Below are 14825 nucleotides of genomic sequence, written 5' to 3' on the forward strand. Positions count from 1 at the left end.
CTAAAAAGTACCCAACATAAAAGAGGGCTGGTGGAGTCAAGTGGTAGAGCACCTGCCTAGCAAATGTGAGACCGAGTTCAAACCCCTCCCCTCCAAAAATCCCCCGCCCCCAAAATCCAAGAGTGCTGTTCTGTGGTCTCCCTGGGGGCAGGGAGCAAAGGGGATTTCTGGGGTTGGTGGCAGTTTCATTTGTGAAAATTTATCACACTGTCTATTTTTGTTGCTACGGAATACTTCAATCCAAAAACTTACTTTTAAAAAGGTAACAGTAATAATTTAAAAGCCAACACCAAATTCTGTCTCTGGAAGGAAGCTGACGTGGTTGACAGTTGTTCTCTGGTCATTTCAACTGGATTGGAAAATCCTGACTCCCACTTACAGACCACCAGAGCTGGCGTGAGGGCCTGTCAACATCAGTCTGATGTGTCTCCAGGGCCAGACTATTGTGTCCAGGGATTCTCTCGCACTGCCTTTTGTGAAATGTGATTTTGGAAATGTAGTTCATGTCAGGACCAGTTGACTTTATGTAAAGGAGATTTTCCTGGAAAGTGTGGGTGGGCCTCACCCCATCCGTTGAAGGCCTTACGAGCAAACCTGAGATTCCCCAGGCTGGTAGGAATGGCCCCTGTGGCCACCTGCGTCTACTCTTGCCCAAGCGTTGCCTGCCTGGGCTTCTTGCAGCTGCCAGGACAGCGAGGACGTCAGACCCAGACCAATATGTCACCTGCTGTGGACTGAATATTTGTGTACCCCACCCTCCACTTCAAATTCATATGTTGAAATCCTAACCCAAGGCAGTCGGGCCTTTGGGATGTGATGAGGGAATGAGGGTGGAGCCCTTTTTGACGGGATTGAGCCCTTATAGAGGCTCCAGAAGGCTGGGCAAGGTGGCTCACACCTGTTATCCTGGCTACTAAGGATTGGGAGGATTTATGTTTGAGGCCAGCCTGGACAAGAAATTTTTGAGACCCCATCTCAACCAACAAGCCGGATATGGTGGCGTGCACTTGTCACCCCAGCTACTCAGGATGGATAGTAGGAATGCCATCTGTGCTGGCCAGGGTGAAAACATGAGACTCTGTCCTAAAGTAACTGAAGCAGAAAGGGCTGGGGACTTGGCTGAAGACTTAGCGAGCATTAAATGCTCCAGAGAGCCAGACACCCGTGAGCAGGAAGCAGCCTCGCAGACATTCGGCCTGCTGGGGCCGTGCTCTTGGGCGTCCAGTCTCCGGAACCGGCAGAAGGGAGTGGAGAAGCCGCCCAGCCTGTGACGTCTGTTACAGCAGTCCCCGGGATCTTTAGGGGTGATGATGTCAAACCTGGTGACACTTCCTCAGCAGGCTGCCCATGGTGTGACTCAGTGCCACATCACCCACTGGCCTGGATGTCTCTGGGGAGGAGAGGCCCGAGGTTTGCCCTGGCAATGTTTGTGCATTTTTTTGGTTTTGGCAGCACTGGGGTTTGAACTCAGGGCCTCACGCTTACTAGGCAGGCGCTCCACCACTCCGCCATTCCTCCAGCACTGCAGAAGGCCTTGACAAGTTCTCCCACAGCCGTTAGACAGAGCATTGACTCAATCCTCGGCCCAGGCAACAAAATCAAGAGGTGACACTGATACTGGTGGAGCCGATGGCCTCCTGTCCGGGGTCCCCCTGGCAGCTGAGTGACCACGGGCAAGTCCCCCACCCCTGCACCTTCCTCACACGGGAGATCAGGATACACGCACCTCCTCGAGCACTCGTTGTGTGCCAGGCCCTTGCCACAAACCCAAAACCAAAAGAACAAAAAGCCCCCCACGCCACGAGGACCAAGTGACCGTGGACGTGGCACCCTCAGTGAGGCCTTGCCATAGGCTGCCCAGAATTGCAAGTGTTTTATTTTTATTATAAAAAAAGCTCGGGGAAACTTCCAGCAACTGAACATTCCGCATGGGACATGGTCTTCCAGAAGTCCTCCCAGCCTTGATGTGGAAGGCGTCACCTAAAATTACTTCATGTTAACAAATGTCCTCTCTGAAAACTCGAACTGGAAGTTAATCCCATTTCGAGGTATAAAGGGCGGAAGATGGACGTGGTGGCTCATGCCTGTAATCCTAGATATTTTGGAGGTAGAGATCAGGAGGATCAAGGTTTGAGACCAGCCCAGGAAAAAGTTAGGGAAACCCATCTTAACCAATAAAACTTGGCATGGTGGTGTGTGTCTATAATCCCAGCTTCTTGGGAGGTGCAAATAAGAGGATCTGAGTTCAAGATGGCCCTGTTAAAAACACAAGACCCTTTCTGAAAAATATCTAAAGCAAAAAGGGCTGGGGGCATGGTTCAAGTGGTAGAACACCTGCCTAGCAAGTGCAAGGCTCTGAGTTCAAGTCCTCATACAGCCAAAATACATAGATTAAATAAATGAATAGGATGGGAACTTAATCCCACTGGTGTTTAGATGTCAGCCTCTGTGAGGGGACTAGGATTAGACAAAGCCATCAGGGCGGGGCGCAGGATTGAATCCTGATGGCTGTTTAAGAAGAGGGAGAAGCCAGGTGCTGGTAGCTCATGCCTGTAATCCTAGCTACTCAGGAGGCAGGGATCAGGAGGATCATGGTTCGAAGCCAGCCTGGGCAAATAGTTTGCAAGACCCTGTTTCAAAGAAACATCACAAAAACAGAGGGCTCAAGGAATAGGCTCTGAGTTCAAGTCCCAGTACCTCAAAAGAAAGAAAGAAAGAGACCCCAGAGATGAAGACATATCTGTACTCCCTGTCTCTGCCATGTGACGCCCTGTGCCACCTCAGCACTCAGCCAGCAAGAAGGCCATCACTCACCAGATGTGGCCCCTTGATGTGGGACCTCCAGAGTCACCAGCCTGAGAAGCCTCTTTTCTTTCTTTCTCCCACAGTCTGGGGTATCGCGCATTACTAGCAACAGGAACAGAGGGATAGGACCGTTCAGAGATATCACGACTGCGAACCATTTAAAGGGGAAACAGCTTTGGAAAGAGAGAGAGACCGAACAGAGAGAGAGAGACAGAGAGAAGGAAGGAGGGACGAGGGAGTCAGGTCCCTAACTAAGGCTTAGGCCTGCACTGAGTCAGGGTCCTCCAAGACAATGGCCAGCAGGACACAGAGACAGGTGGGAGAATTATTTTGGGACTCGGCTGTCTGGATCACGGAGGCCAAGAAGGCCCTCACTGCTGTGTGTGAACTGGAGAACCAGGAGGCCATGTGAAGAATTCAGCTTGAGTTGGAAGGTGGAGAACAGCAGAGGGCGGTGGCCTAGCTCTACCAGGAGAGCGAGTGAGCAAGCCTTCCTCCCTCCACCTTTGGCTCCATCTGGGTCCCCAAAGGACTGGATGCTGCTATTTGCAGTGCTGGGTGGGGTGGAGGTCTTCTCTACTCCATCTACTGATTGAAATGCGATCTGTCCCCACGCACAGACTCACGCGGAGCTATCTGGGCATCCCTGAGCCCAGCCACGTTGACACACAAACTCAGTCTTCACAGTATGGGACGTGTGGGCAACTTCAGCATGCTGAAAACATGGAATTTGGGTGTGGTAGAGCACGCCTATAATCCCAGCACTTGGGAGGCTGAGGCAGGAGGATTTTGAGCTTGAAGCCAGCCTGGGCTGCGCAGTGAGTCCTTGGATTACATAGTGAGACTCTGTCCCCAAACAAACAAACAAAAAATACCCTCAGTAACTCATTTTTTTTCCTCCACTAAGTCAAGAAGAGGCGTATGTTAACACCAGCTGGCCTCTGTGAAGATGGGGAGATGACATCTCCTTATCCACAGATGCTGTGCCTGAAGCTGAGCTCCCTCCAAACTGAGGTCGAAATGTGTTTTCCTACTTGGCATCTGTGGCTCATGCCTGTAATCCTAGCTACTCAGGAGGCAGAGATCAGGAGATCGAATCAGAGATTCAAAGTCAGCCTGGGCAAATAGTTTGAGCGCCCCTATCTTGAAAAAACCCATCACAAAGAAAGAGTTGGTGGAGTGACTCAAGCATTAAGAGTGACTGCCTAGCAAGCCTGAGGCCCTGAGGTCAAACCCCAGTGTCACTAGCAAAAAAAAAAAAAAAAAAGCTTTCTTCTCTGTTTCACCAACAGGAGACGCGAACACCACGTGTGCCTGCACAGGCACAATCTCTGCTCCCAAGCTTGCATCTGAGTGAAACTCAGATCGCCCAAAGCGAAAGGATTTTATCTGGGGTCTTAGGAACTGCAGTTTGGGGGATGGGCTCTCTGAACTTGGAGTCCAGCTCTGCAGAACAGGGACTATGGAGGCTTCAGAGGGCACACAGTACCGAGCGAGGAAAGTCCTCTGTAGGGGACTAACACTGACACAGAGAAAGAACAGAGGCTGTGTGACAGGACTACGTGACAACAGAAGTGTCAACATGAAATAGCAACTCTCCATTGAAAGAAATAAGCGAGTTTATTCCGAGCCAAATACAACCTTGGCCCAGGGGACACAGCTTCAAGTTACCCTGAATGATATGTTCCACAGTAGGAGAGGTTACATAAACTTTTATTGTCACAGAATGAAAGAAAGTCATAAATCAATACATTTACCAATTCCATGGGTGGGAGCATTAGATAGGTGGCTACAGCAAAGCTGGAAAAGCTCTTCACATGTTCCAGAATTCTTAGCTTGTAGGGTTGGTGGAGACTTGAAGTCTGCTAAACTAAATGACGTCAACGTTTGGAGAAGCTTTAGTCACGAGAATGTTAGGTCATTTACAAAAGGTAAGAGAAAGGCTATTAATGGGCCTAAGATAGCTGGATGTGTGGCTCAAGTGGCAGAGCTTCAGCCTAGCAAATATGAGGCCCTGAGTTCAAATCTCAGTATCACCAAAAAAATTAATTAATTAAAAAAAGAAAAAAAACAGTCCAAGGTAATTTTGGCTAATGAGCAGTCACCTGACTGCCAAATGAGTCATGTGAGGGTCCTTTGCCCTCGATGGCCTCCTGGCTCCATTTTGAAACACTCTATCCCAATTCATCATCGTCCCCATTACTTTCCTTTTGTTTTCACAGGAAGAAAGAGTCATGAAACAGATCTACCTACTGCAGAGACCCAGATGTGAAACACCTGTCTGCGTGTCTGTCACGTGGTTGTCATGGCTCCTCCACCACACAGGTGACTGATGTCCTGGGACCTCCAGCTTGGTCTTTTGATTAAGGCATTTTGCCAACAGTGTGAACGCATGTCAATCCTGACATTAACTCTGGTCATTGTGTTAGTTCACCTGGGTTGTCATAACAGAGTCACAGAGTGCGTTCTCAAAGAGCAGAGATTGCTCAGTCCTGGAGGTCACAAGTCCAAGGTCATGGTGTCAGCTGGCTGCTTTCTTTCTTCTTCCTTGGCTTGTATGTGTCGTCTTCGCTTTGTTTCTTCACATAGACTTCCTGCTGTGCGCCATCCTCCCTCCCTATCCTTCCTGCCTTCCCCTCCCCCCCTTCTCTCTCTCTCTCCCCTTTCTCTCTCTCTCTGTCTTCCTAAACAGCTCAGATAGTCTCAAACTCAAAATCCTCCTGCCTCAGCCTCCTGAGTGCTTGCAATTATTGGCTGATCTGGTTGCTATACGGACAGCAGCCATGCTGGATTAGGACCCACCTGCAGGATTTTCCCCCTAATTACCTCTTTACCCTGACCCCAATCCAGTGCACGCTGAGGTTAGGAACTAAGCTCTGAGGGGATAAGCTCTGAGCATTAGGACGGCTCTGAGGGGACGAACTCCAGCCATGACAAGCAGGGGTGGCCGCTCAGCCGCCTGGCCTGCTGTCTTTCTGTGCTGAGAGGAGGAAGCAATGGATGGTGTCTGATAGTTTGGAATCTTCTCGCCTTTAGTGTCAAAATTAATCAGTTTTGTTCTGGAAAGTACTTTTCGCTTGTTCTGGTTAAAATCTCTATGGGTTTACCTGGTGCCCTAGACTATTTGTCGCTATAACAAAATACCACAATGGGGTCATTCGCAAAGAATGGGAATGTAGTTGGCGTGTGGTTCTGGAGCTGCAGGTCCAAGAGCATGGTGCTGGCATCATCTTGGCACCTTTTGAGGGCCTCTGCGCTGAACTGTGATGTGACAGAGGACATGGCATGCTGAGACACAGCAAGTGAGCCAGAGAGAGCCCAGTTTTCCCACAAAGCCACTCCTCCAGTCCCCACTGATCCATCAATGGATGGATGCAGAGCTTGCACCATCCGGTCACCTCCAAACACCATTCGTGTGTGTGACGTTGGGAGTGACACCCGTCCCTGGGGTCCAAGCCATAGCACCTGCTTCTGCCCTCACGGCAACATTGCCTCAGGGCCGCTGCACGGGGAGCTGGGCTGGACGGCCTCCATGGTCACCCTCGCCACCTGCTCCTCCCTGTTCCGGCTGCTGAGGGGAGGCCGGGAACAGCAGGTCCTCGCTCCTCAGGCCTCACGTGGCTCTGCCTTCAGGAATCACTCTGAGCCACGCATCTAGCTCTGAGTTTGGGGCTATCATGCACACCAAAATGACACAGGCGATGCAAATGTGACACGCCTAACTCTAATGGGCAAACGATATGAAAATGTGTCGGCCGGCCGAGATGGACTGGCTGGGACAGTCCTTGCAGCTCATGCTCAACCTTTGAGGACATGGTAAGTACTTTTTAAAAAGGTGTTTATTCAGCATCCTGATCAGACTATTACATTTAGCATCCAACAGCAAAAAAATCGACACGAAACCCTTTGTTGGGCTGGGTGCCGGTGGCTCACGCCTGTAATCCTAGTTACTCAGGAGGCAGAGATCAGGAGGATCATGGTTCGAAGCCAGCCTGGGCAAATAGTTCATGAAACCCTATCTCAAAAATACCTAACCCAAAAAAGGACTGATGGAGTGGCTGAAGGTGTAGGTCATGAGTTCAAGCCCCAGTACTTTGAAAATAAAACAAAACAAAAAACCCTTTGTTGGAATACTTTCCACAGAGCAGAAACTAAGAAAACCTGCTATACAATTAGTCACAAATACAGTCCTCCAGGCTTCTGGCCCCCCACGAGGACATTGTCTAAAACACGCCTTCTGTGAGCAGCTAGGCCCTGCCACCTCCGTGCTTGGCCGACTTCACAACTCTGTTGTAACCTGTAGCTTCCTGTCACTTCTCCGGCTCTCCTTTCCTGCTAAGCTTTGTTACCTGGCAATGAGTTGAAACCTCATTGCCATAGCTACTGCTGCTTCTGGAACCACCATGGCCATCTTGGTTTCACTGCCACCAAAACCACCTCCATAACCACCACCAAAGTTCCCAGACCACTCCGACCCTTGGGCTGGGTGAGGCACTGGCCCTTGTGTTTGGATGGGGCTCTCCTTACTCCACAGTTGTGGTGGCTCATGGTGTGACATTCCTGAACCACCCATCTTATCCACAGAATCATGGTGGTGACCAAAGGTGACAAAAGCAAAGCCTCTTGTCTTCCCACACTGTTCAAAATAATCTCGCAGGTGATGTTCTTCAGTGTCTTCTTTAATGCTACCAACAAAGAGCTTTGTCACAGTGAAGTGGTCACCCGGTCTTTGAGGATCTTCTCTGGAGAAGGCTCTTTTTGGCTCCACAACTCTTCCATCCACCTTGAGTGGCCTCCTCCACAGGGATGTAAGTGACAAGTTCTCCTTACCACACAGTCCATGAGGGCTCCCCATTGCTCAGACGGCTCCCCGGACTCTCATCTCTGATGAAGAGGCTCCACAGCTGCTCGGGCTCTTCAGGAGACTCCCGCTCACACACTACGGCAGTGGGAAGAGAGACTGCCACGGTCATGTCCACAGCCAGAGAGAGAGAGGGCATGTTTATTAAGAACATGGACAGATGGAGATGGTGGTGCGTGCCTGTAATCCCAGCTACTTGGGAGGCTGAGGCAGGAGGATCTCAAGTTGCAAAGTTGGCCAACCTGGGCAATTTAGCACGAGTCTGGAGGGGCTGTGCCGTGCTCTCGGGAGCAAAGAGACCTTCTGTGACCTGTGACCCAGCCCTGCCCACCATAGTGAGGGCCGTAGCTGTTCTCGGGGCCCGGCTGGGGAAGGCGTGTGCCACCCCAGCACCCAGGTCTTCAGAGAGCCTTGAGGGACTGTGACATCTGTTTCTGTTGGGGTCAAATGCAGTTGAGTCAGTCATTGTCTTCAGCCCACCAGCCCCTTCTCTGAGACTCTTTCTCATGGGCGGGGCCTCATAGTTGACCCCACCCTCCACTGTGCTCTGCCCCCATCCTCAGGAGGTGCCCTTTTGTACCTGAATTTGTCTCCCCAAAGCCAGGGCCCACAGGGACTTGGCAAGTGATCCCAGGTGTCACACTGTGAGCTACTCCCTGGGATGGGACCTGGTGTGGCTCTCAAACGTGACCCGGTGGTGGGGTGGGGTGGGGACAGTCTCTGGCCTGAAGCCTGGTTGCCCGCAGCCTCCTGGGCCACCTCTGCCACACCTGAAACGGGGCCTTGTTCTCCGGATGGCCAGCTGCTGCTCCCTTTTCCCAGAGTGCTTTATCAACAATGAAGTCAGGAGGTGGAAGGACTGAGGGGTGGCGCCCAGGTTCCTAGGGACACTTCTCTCTGAACATCCGCCACCCCAGCCAGGCCTGGTGTCCACACTGTCCCCCGCCCATCATGCTGGAGGGGTCGCCGCAGAAGTTTCTGTGGTCTGAGAGACAGCTGTAAGTCCCAGCAACTCTCCACACTGAGGTGTCCCTCTTGAGGACTGCTGGGCATTGGGACTTTGTAACTTTGAGTCCCCAAGAGTGCCGATGTCACACCCTAAACCTTCCTGCGTTTTGCCACCTATGCCCTCTGAGCTGTGTCACACTGGGGCATCTCTGTGCTCAGTTCCACCCTTCACGTGGGTCCCTCTTCTGCTGGCTCTGGTCTCCAGGTACCACATTCTGCATCTGAGACCAGCTTGGGGCCCTGCCACAGGCTCCCACGCTCTGGCCCTAGTGGGACAGACTTGGGGACACTGCAGAAGCATGGGCCCAAGCACGCTTTCATTGGCTTTTTTGCCTCTGAAGTCTGACTATAACACACGGACTTTCCTAGCATAATCTCAGCCCATGATTTCATAGGAAAATTTGTAGGCTTCTTAATCAAGGGCCATGACACATTGGTGAGCCGGAGGCAGGTATCTGGTAAAGTCCTCAAGCTTAAATATTGCAGCAACCCCTGAGGAGTGACTGACAATGTCCACATGGCCTTGTGTCCCTAGAGAATTTGACATTTCTATTGTGATTGGCTTGGTCTCCCCTCCCCCGGGCGTGGGGGTGGCCTGGGTATGGGCACCAGGGTGTGCTGAGTGAGGGTACACCCGGTCTGGGTGGATGGGATACATTTATGAGGTTTAAGGTCACCACCGAGTGCCAAATGCAACCACCCAAAAATATTCTAGGGGCACAGGCTGACACCGTCCAGGCCTGGCTGGGAGGTGTGGGGCCGTGGGGAAGAAATGAAGGGAATTTTGAACCCTCCTCAAAGGAGCAGAGGTAAGGACCACGGGGCCTTTGGTTCTTGTCAGTGCCTGGTCAAAAACATCCACCATAAAAGGATAGAGAAAGGCTGGTTATCGTTCTATGTTCTCAATAAAAAAACACTGCAGAAGTGCCACCTAACAGAGACACCTGGAGAGGGTACAGGAAAAAACACAAAGGAAGCAGCACGGAGGGGCGATAGGCAGGTCTCCAGTAAAAATGTCGTGAGTTTATTGGATCTTATTGTATTTGTGTGGTTTATTGCTTTTTTAGTTTACCTTTTTGTGGTGCTGGGGGTAGAGCTTGTGGCCGCAAACTACGCTAGGAAGTTTTCCGCTAGGAAAGCACCCCAGTTTATTGGCTTTTTAAATGGTGCAGTTTGTTATGCCTTATTTACTTTTTAAAAAAACACATTTAATAATGTAATTAGGGTTTTTTTTGAGATTGGGTCTCACTGTGTAACCCAGGTTGAGCTGGAACTCATGGTCCTCCTGCCTCCGCCTCCCGAGTGCTGGGGTCACAGGTGTGCACCCAGCTGTAACTCCTCTACTTTCATCTTTCACTCATACTTAATTTTATGGTCAGACTTGCTCCTTTTTTCCCATGAGAGGCTCCCAGAATGCACCACTGGTCTCCCACTGTGCCCATCCCAAGGTGGCACTGCCCACTTCAGAGTTACCTCCACCCTCGGGGTCAAATGGGGTCTGTTTCCATCTGTTAAAGGTCACAGGAAGAGTTTGCCTTGGCTCTGTGCCAAGGGGTTTGATTCAATCCCGGATTCAGCTGGGTGCTGCCCAAGAGCTAAAACACTCCAGCCAACCCTGGGAACTAGGTTCAGGCAGCTCCACCAGGGCCCCCAGCAGCCTGCCCTTGGCAGTCCTGCCTGGCTGCAGGCTCAGTTCCTAAAATCAGGGAGGCCAGCCAGCCAGAAGCTCACTGCCTGTTCTTCTCCATATATGTCCAGTCGCCTGTCCTTGGGGGAACACACCCTATGCCTCAGTTTCCCCATTTCTAAAAGCAGGTAGTAACGGAGCTGGTGCACAGAGCATCCTGAGGATCAGAAACGTGGTGCTCTGTCTAAGCTTGATGAACAGATAGGAGCAAGTGCCAAAGGAGGCAGGGACTGGCTTCCTGCAGGTTCTGTGGGCAGCTGGGCAGGTTATGTTACAGCCAGTGGCAGCCACCTGCTCCCTCCAGCTCTCTCCTCCCCCACACCTGTGTCCTTCCTCATCTTCCCTCCCAAGGCCAAGGTTCTGGCACCTGCCCCTCTCTGACCTGTCCACCACTCCAGCTTCCCCTATAATCTGCTTTCCTAACCTGGCCACCCAGCACTAGGCTAGGAGAGGTGCAGGAATCAGAAGTTCCCTCCAAAAGCCAAGAGACCTGGTTCACCTTGGCCCTGAACCAGTCCTTTCTTCTCCAGTGTCGGTTTCAGTTCGTAAGACAGGAGTCAGGGCCCTGGGTTCCTGGCTGGAAGGAAAAGGCCACGCAAGTTTCCTGCAGATCAGAGACTACAAGGCAAGGCCCTTGAAGCCACTGGCATCTTATTTCAGTTGTGGCCAGGGCACACCCCAAACACAATTCCCAAATGTGGGCTTGAGCAGGTCCCCTGCAGAGTTCTGGAACAATGGCCCAGTTGTTTCCACAGAAACATCACAGCTGAACTCGAATGGCCAGGCAGTGACGGTCTAAACTCAAACCAATCCAGAGTGCCTGTGCACACAGGGCCATGCTACACGAGGCCCGTGTATCTGAGCCTGCTGTGGGCACAGCCCAGGGATGTCCCTGTCCGCCCTCCTGTGCCACAGACAAGGGTACGGCTAACGGCTAACCGTGCGACAAGGAGGAAGGCAACAGGATGGAGAGAGGAACTGGAGGTTTTGGGGAGGGAAGTCAAGTCTGGTGCAGGGGTGGGTCGGGCCCCAGAGCCCAGGAGTCTGCCGGAGGCTCCGGGGCACAGGCAGGGGCTCATCTGGGTTGGACATTCTCTCTGGCCAACCTCTGACAACGCCACTGCATGACCCTGGGTGCTTTGGTGGGACCAGCACAGATGCTAGGCAGAAAGTCAGAGGAGAGACATCTGTTTGTCCAACTGTCCATCCATCTGTCTGTCTGCCGGGCTGTCTGTGCTGGGCCTGCAGCAGGTGTCACTACCACTGAGTTCCTGTTTTGGGTGAGACAAAGGGCCAGGGCAAGCAGCATGATAAGAATGACAAACAGAGGGAATGATGGGGATGGAGGGAAGGACAAGGCACGTGGCTCTCTAGATCGATCACAGGACACAGTGCAAACATCGGCCGGCCGTGTGGCTGCAGGGTGCAGGGCAGGTGTTTCGGGGTGGGGGAGGAGGGTCGGCCCATCAATGCACAGTAGCATCTTGGTGGGGGCAGGGCTGAATCCTGCCCCACTATCATGTGAGGTTGTCACTTGTCTGCTTACCTCAGCCAGCTGTTGTTACAGCACTGATGGAGGTGGGGTGGGGACAGGGCAGGGATGGTTATCACTACGTGTGGTGGTGAAAAAGTGCCTAGAGCAGGCCTTGAGGGGCTGCCCCATCAGGTGCTGGCCCTGGTGGCCTCCTCCCTCCTGGCCTCAGTGTCACTCGCACAGGGGGCTGAGAGGACCAGACCCCTCCCACAGTGTTTCCTGAGGACCTGCAGCATGCAGGGTGACATCAGTGCAGGAGACAGGCGAGCAGTCCTGGCTCCGTGGTGCTTAACTCTAATGGCAAAGAGGACGAGCACTATACACACGGCCCGAAAAAGGCATCAACGCAGTGGGTTTGAGGGTCACAAGTGCTCGCTACCATTTTAAAAAGATCAGGGCCATCAGGTGAAGTTGGAGTGTGACCACCTGGCTGAGGCCCTGAGTTGGGCAAACTGGAGATTTGAGAATGCACAGGAGGCTGGTGTGGCCACAGTGGAGTTGGCTGGGAAGTGGAAAGACAGGTGGTCCCCTGTCTTAAGGCTTCAGAACCCAGGGCCCTGGAAGGTTCTGGATGAGTTGATGGAGGGGGATAGCAGGGGCCAGGGAGACCCCTAGTTTCCAGGGTAGAGGCCTGGGAGCCACAGTCAGACTCTGGATGACTCTATGAGGCTTTCTGACAGCCACATGTGACACCTAGAAGGGTGAGATGGAGGACAAGTGCTCAGTTAGCCAGTGCCAGGCTGCAGTGTATATGAAGTATGTGGGTTGGGAGCGGGTCAGGCCCAGGGCGGGGATCAGGCCTGGGGCGGGGGTCAGGCCTGAGGTAGGGGTCAGGCCTGGGGCAGGGGTCAGGCCTGGGGTGGGGGTGGGGGTCAGGTCTGGGGCGGGGGGCTCAGGGTCTGGCACTAGAATAGGAGCTTTATTTCCTTTTTTTTTTTTTGGTGGTACTGTGAGTTGAACTCAGGACTTCATTCTTGCTACAAAGGCACTTTGCCACTTGAGTCATGTCCCCAGCCCTTGCCCACTGGTTCTGCAGCTTCAGTTGAGGGGCCTCAGTTTTCTCCTGAGCTGGAAGCCAGCAAGGTGGCTGCTCTCCCTACTCCTGGAGCCAGGCTGGGGCTTTGCCCAGTCAAAGCCCACAGGGAGCCCCTTCCAGGTGGCACGGCCGGCTCTATCCACACAGTTTATTTACATTCCCAGCAGCTCTCTGAGGTGATTAAAAAATGCTGCATCTCGACCAAGAATTCATGCCTAGGAAAGGCTCTGTGGAACAAAAGTCTCCCCCCACCTCGCTCTGCCATGAGGCTCAGAAACACCACCTGGGCCTCCCAGTTCTGCTCTCAAGAACAAAAGCTCAGTAAACACCTCTTCAAAGCACTGCTGCCCATGCCACAGTGTTGCCACCAGGCCCTTGGGCTGTCCTGTCACCAATTCCTTCCCTCCTCCTGTCTCTCCCCTCTCCTTCCTTCCTTCCCTCCCTTCCCCACCTTTCCCTCCTCTCCCTCCCTTCTTTCTATCAGCGATGGAACTCAAGGCCTTGAGATTGCTACATAAGCACTGTACCATACACCCAAACTCCCATTTTCTTCCTAATAATAGATCCTAAATGTGTTTTGTTAAATATTAACTAACATCTTTATATATGAAGCACTCATGCAAAATGATTACAAAATAACAGATGCCAAGGCCCAAGGATAAATAGACCAAGGAAAAGCTAATTTATACACGAGTGTGTGCACCCACAGGCAGGCAGGCACGCACACACGCACTGGGGCTCACCCTTAGATAGGGATCTGTGGCTGAGTGGGCCTGCCCTGCACGGTACAGCACTGGGCCGCATTCTCCCTGAAATACCGAGGGGTGCTGGGCACTCAGTATGCCGGGCCAATGGCTCCAGAGACCCCAGGGAGGCCTGCCAAGTGTGGAAAACCAGTGCAAGGGAAACAGCACACTTCAGGCTGGGGCTAACTCACCCGCTCTGTAAAACAGGGACCTAGGAGCTTGGGGCTTCGGCCAGGGAGGGCTGACTGTGGTGTCTCCTATGGACACTGTGCAGATGGAACCCTGGCTTCCACATGGTATTCACATGGGGAGCGTGTTAAGGCCTAATGTCCCAAGTGGTTATATTGGAGATGGTCCTGGAGGGAGCAGAAGGGGGCCCATCACAGGGTTGGTGTCCTGGTAGGAACAGGAAGAAGGGATGGGGTGTAGCTCAACATGTGAAAGGCCCTGGGCTCCATGCCAGCACTGAATAAAAAATAAAAAGAGGGGGAGTGGTGGCTTAGCCTGTCATCCTAGCTACTTGGGAGGTGGAGCTCTGGAGGATTTCAGTTTGAGCCCAGCCTGGGCAAATAAAGGTTCACAAGACCCCATCTCAACCAATAAAAGCTAGGCTTGGCCAGGTGCTGGTGGCTCATGCTGTAATCCTAGCTACTCAGGAGGCAGAGATCAGGAAGATCGCAGTTCAAAGCCAGCCTGGGCAAATAGTTCATGAGACCCTATTTCAAAATAAATAAGTAGAGTGCCTGCCTGGCAAACATAAGGCCCTGAGTTCAACTCTTAGTATCACTAAAAAATATAAATAAAAATAAAAAGGAGACACCAATCCTTCCCTTCCCATGTAAAGACAGTGAAAAACCATCTGTGAGACAAGAGCGGCTTTGCCAGAAATCACCCCAATGGTGCATTAATCCTGGAATTTCAGCCTCCAGATCTGAGGAAATAAATGTGAGGTCCTTTGAATGATTGGTTAAGACAGGGTCTCACTACAAAGCCAGGGGTGGGTGGGGGCTTTGAACCCTGATCCTCCTGCCTCATCCTCTGGAGTGCTGGAATTACAAGCGTGCACGACCACACCTGGCTTAAATACACCTGCATAAGCTCAGTTTGTACGTCTTGCTGTAGCAGCCCTCCCTCGTAGAAGCTAGTCC

General features: G+C 52.2%; 1 protein-coding gene across 1 annotated transcript in view; it reads right to left on the reverse strand.

The window, feature by feature from the left end:
• Arfgap3 (ARF GTPase activating protein 3) overlaps positions 1–14825 on the reverse strand; it is a 97114-nt gene that overhangs the window by 35781 nt on the left and 46508 nt on the right. The window lies entirely within an intron of this gene.

This window comes from Castor canadensis, chromosome 8, assembly GCF_047511655.1.
Source record: "Castor canadensis chromosome 8, mCasCan1.hap1v2, whole genome shotgun sequence".
Classification (NCBI taxonomy): Eukaryota; Metazoa; Chordata; class Mammalia; order Rodentia; family Castoridae; genus Castor; species Castor canadensis.